The 5,183-nt window shown below is 38.0% G+C and overlaps 1 pseudogene; it reads left to right on the top strand.

Annotated features, from left to right (window-relative positions):
• Positions 1-4,311: 4,311 nt before the first annotated feature.
• The window catches only part of LOC138046488 (uncharacterized), a 4,402-nt pseudogene continuing 3,530 nt past the window's right edge, over positions 4,312-5,183 (top strand).

The following is a 5,183-nucleotide window of genomic DNA, read 5'->3' as shown; positions in this document are numbered from 1 at the left end:
TACCCATAATTTTTGTTTTTGGTTTCATGGATAACACAAGAAGATCTTGGGTATTACTTTTAAGGCAAGTTGAAAAAAACACTGTGCATTTTTTGGCCGTGTCACAATATTTTTTTTTCTTTTAGTTTAAAAAAAGACTCACTAGATTTTTTCTTTAATCACATTAGACCTAAAAATAATGACGCAATCTGTTCATATTGATTCAATATCTGGGAAAAAACCCCAAAAAGCACCATGCACAGCCCATCATGAATTATTTTACTGACATCTAAGTTCAAGAATTGAAAGGTACTAGGTGTTTTTTTTTTAATCAGGGAACTAATCCATGGCATATTCACTTTAACTAAATGAATTTTTGCATAAAGTCTCTTTTGACTTTACAATAACATTTTGCTTTCACAAACCAAAGTTTACGAAAAGATGATAAAAGTGTATTCAGTGGAATAAATGCGATGTCATTGGTGTTTTGTGGGTGCATTGACTTTTAAATTCTACAATTACCGTGTTTTTTCTGCTTCTTCTGCGCTGCTCTTCTCGCACTTTTCCTTGCCTGTTACTGTCACTGGTTTTCTTTTGCCGTTTTTTTGTTTTAAAATGAGCACGTATAGCAGCTGTTGGAATAGCAAATATATAATATAATAATTATTATAATAAGCTGCCTTTACATGCTGCAATTTTAAGCTAGTGAGTAAGTGACATGATCAATTTTCCCTAGTTCCAACCCTCTGAGGTTCAATCGGTCAAATGCACCATATTCGTATTCTCAGTATTGGACTGGGACTACAGTTGTAACTTACTTTTTTAAATTTTTATTTTATTGAAAACATGTTTTATTGCAAAAACAGAGGCACAACTTACAAATTGAATGCGTACAGTACAGCTTGCAATGAAGGGTAATGCGGGGAATCTTTTCAAATGCAAATACTTTTTAATATACATGTATTTCCCCACATTAGCCTCCATGGCAAGCTACAATCTCGGACAAAACTGTTGAGACAGTAACACAAATTCGCCTTCATTTTTAAACATCCCTAATTACTCTCCCCTTCCCACTCCCCTCCCCCTTCCCCTCAGTCAATATTGCTGAGTATCGTCATATGTTCTACAGTATATTTCTGCCCAAGAGAAATCAACATTGAGGTTGGGGGTGGGGGGGGGGGGGAAGGTTTTGTCCGAGATTGTAGTTCCAGTCCTATACTGAGAATACGAATATGGTCTATTTGAATGTGCATAATGGCACACAGTGAAATCCAAAACTTGCGTAAAATAACAAAATTCAGTCAGGTGATCAGCAAACACACTTTCAAACTCTAAAGAAAAAAAGGGAAGTGATTTTTTTCTGGGTCATAGTAGCACTTTGAACAAGCCAACATGAAGTCTATGACATCTAAATACCTTTGATGAGAGCAGTTGGTGTTGATGTGTCTGTGCTACGGACACCTGCAATTGTTTCCAGATTCACAGATCTGTTATCTGGATCATTAAGACTGCAAAAACAAATGAAAAGAATAAATTGATTCTCCACCTATTGTAAAGATGGAACTATATTTATTGATCATGATGTGATACTTCATTGATTTTGTAACTGCAGTCAATTCTGGTTTACCCAGGGAGGGCTCAAAGTTACAGAAATTCTTATTCAAACAGACATTCAAGATATTTTTGTCAAGAATTTCACTGCAGGCCAAATTTCCTTTTTTCAGTCATGCAATAGAGATTCCCATTCAGGTAGACATTCTTTGAAGTGAATAATGTACCACAAGTGAATGGGACATTTGGAAATTCTGATAGTCTGATGTCATGGATACCTTTACTACAAGATAAACCTTCCGACCAATTGCAACTAGAGTTATTTTTGGTAGCTATTTGTATACATTTTAACCTATTCACACTTAACGCACCCTCAATTGGTTAGAAAAAATGATCTGCCTTTAACATTATTATTTATTAGGACTGTTGTCAGTGGTGGACACTATCAAAACTATTCATATCCACTTTACAATAATCATCATTATTAAAAAGTGAACTATGGATATCAGATTTCCAGCATTTTCATCGGCTCGCCGGACTTAGGCTATCAGTTCATATACCATATACCATCAGCAATAAATTGAGCTGACTTAGTTGACACTACTACCCCCAGGAACACCATGGAGTTTTTAATAAAACAATAATTATTCTAATTGGGCTTGCTGGAAATAAAATGATTATAACCAACTCAGCACCACACACTTCGTCGGTTATCTACATGTATCCCCTCTTTTCCAGCGCACCCTTGTAGAATAATATTTGTTAATTATTTATTAATAAGGAACCTGAGCAAGTATTTTAACCCATTGACTCCTGGGGGTGAAACTTATTAATAGATTTTATTGCATCTAATGCCAGATGATTTTACTCTTCAACTGGGGGCTTCATATGTAGGGCTTTCGAAACCCATGTGAATGGGTTAACCCATTGACTCCCAGGGGTTCCCCATTGACGAGTAAAATCGTCTTGCGTTAGACAGAGTAAAATACTCTTGCGTTAGACAGAGTAAAATACTCTTGCGTTAGACAGAGTAAAATACTAAGTCTGCTGGTTTAGGCCGGTTTGGACGTCAAAGGGTTAATAGAAAATGATGATTTTAAATCTAAACATCAATTTTATCTCCACAAGCATGCGCACAGCCTCAGCTGGCAGGAATGCAAAAAAAAAAAAAAAAAGAGTTACATGTATATATGCAAGAGTCCTCAAATTAACAAAAAACTCTACCATTTGGAGAAATCCCACTCAAGGCATTCTCCACCCTCCTTTCTCAAACTTGCATAGACTTCTCTAACAGTGCCCTGGAATAAAAAATTGGAAATTTAGAGAATGAATGGCAACTTAGATACAGCAGATATTTTTCAGGATTTTTTCTTTGTGTGGGTACAGTATATAATAGAAAAATATATATATCACAAATTATTTAAGGAATAGAGGACTTTTTTCTTGTCTACATAGCCTTACCTAGACACGAGGGGGTGTTGAGAGGATTCAAGACAGTTATGCAACCTTCACTGCGTCTCGGGTTTGCTTAAATGTCGAGTGTTTAGATGAGCCTATGTAAACATGAAAAAAAGTCCTCTAGTGCTTTTATAAAATACTTCTCAAAAATAATTTCACAAATAAATTAAAGGAAAATGCTGTTTTTTGACTTCTTGAATGAAACAGATTTTCTTCATACATGATCATATTTCCTACCAGCCAATCAAAATGCATGTCTGACAACACAAAACCAATTCAGAATTAGTGTGATATTACAGCCGTGTTTACATTGTTCACATACTCTCATCCAAACACAGCTATTGACCAATGACAGTGCACATACTATCCTAATTATTTTATTAAGTCAATATATTATAATAGAGTAGCTGAGCTACATCCCAAATTTTATGCCGGCCCAATGAAATTAAGGATTGTACAGTGAAAAGCTGGTAAACTAACCCATTTTTTGTGAGATGTACTTGATCTACCATGGTATCTTATTAATATTCATTAAAAAAGAACATGTATGCAACTCACCGACAACTCCTTAGGCAGCCGTTTCTTCATTTGAGCTCGAGTGGTTGAATTTTCCCGCTCATTTGTTAGGTGTTCGGCTACCCGTTGTTCCAAGCGCTCGTTGAATTGTTGCTGTTGTTCGAAAAACGCTTCCATTCTTGCCATGAAATGGTCATCTTGAACATTGGCTGCACGCCTTTCGTCTGGCAAGGAGTCTGCCTGTAGTGAGGGCCCCAGATGTGACGGTTCAAGACAGCGACGTCTATTATCGCTTTCTGGTGGCCTCGGAATTGTTGGGATTTGGGGACGTTCAGAGTTGCTTGGCGTAGAATTACTGGAGGCCAGCTGCGGTGAACAATTAGACAAAGACCTGAGCGTTGTTTCACGTTGCTGCTCTGGTACTGATAACGGCGTCGCAGTTTGAAGCGCCACTTCGGAGAGCCGTTGGGATGAGGTATTTTTTTCGCTACCTGGGCGCTGTCTTGTTCCACCACTGGTCGGTGTTTTGGGGTCATGCCGATGTTTACTTGGCTTATTTGGTGGATTACAAGCCATTTTATCCGATGATATGAACAGTTTCAGTAAGCAAAAAAGAGTCTAACTGGATCTTCGAGAGCGAGATGAAAAGAGAGGACGAAGAGTATCGCCCGCGATAAATCTGTCATCGCCTCACAATTTGCGCCAATGTCAGTGGGGGAAGCGCATTAATTTCTTCTCTATTGGTTGGCTAGTTTGTAGGGCATTGCTGCTAGCCAATTGAAGGCTCGTTGAAAAGGTCATTGAAAGATGGCTCCGACGAAGAGGCGATTTTGCCAACATTACCAAGAATATGTGTCAATTAGGACATTCCGAGTTCATTATGATCTTTACTTTAACAAGCGAAAAAATGAATGGGAAAAAGTTGAATCCTCAGATGAAGAGAATGGTTTACAAACTGACGGAGACCTCAACAACATCAGCTTAAATACAACAACTGAAGAGAGCGATGGCTGCAGCATTGGTGATCAAGATCAAAATGAAACACGATCGCAACCAGGTATTTGGTACATTTTTTGTCTGTTGTGTGGATGATTATAATGAGATAGGGTGACATGGATAGAAATATAAACAAAATATCTCTCTTCTTTAAAAGCTTTACATCTCAAAACACCTACATGTAATGAAATAATATTACTAGAACTCCCACAGGCACCCGAAGCTCAGTGTGAGCATGGCCTACAAAATTATAAGGATTTGTATGGGAATCGCGATAAAAGGCTTAACAAGATAATTATATGATAAAATTCTCAATTGAAAACCCTAACCTTACTGCTGGTGTGGGTTGCTTTCTTCCTGTGTGGTTATTTTGCACATCCGACGCGACTTGAGCCATTTTTCAATTTGGTGCTTGTCGAAGGTTATATTCTCAGGAGCCACCAATTTGTGTCAAATATTCCTGGATGAAATGTTCCCATGGTCACAATTCCACATCAACCCACCATCAACCCAACAACAGTCCTGCGAGCCACGTCAGATGGTAATAAAAGTGGCCATGGCCTCGACCATTGATAAGAAACTGAGCCTTACCGGGGTGGCAGATCGTACAGTGTAGTTTGTCTACTGCAAAATAATTTCTTTATTTCCCTGGGTCGCCCGACATGACTGCATTGTCTCAGTCG

This window comes from Montipora capricornis, chromosome 4 (genome assembly GCF_036669925.1).
Source record: "Montipora capricornis isolate CH-2021 chromosome 4, ASM3666992v2, whole genome shotgun sequence".
Taxonomy (NCBI): domain Eukaryota; kingdom Metazoa; phylum Cnidaria; class Anthozoa; order Scleractinia; family Acroporidae; genus Montipora; species Montipora capricornis.
This window is presented reverse-complemented; position numbering and strand designations above follow the sequence as displayed.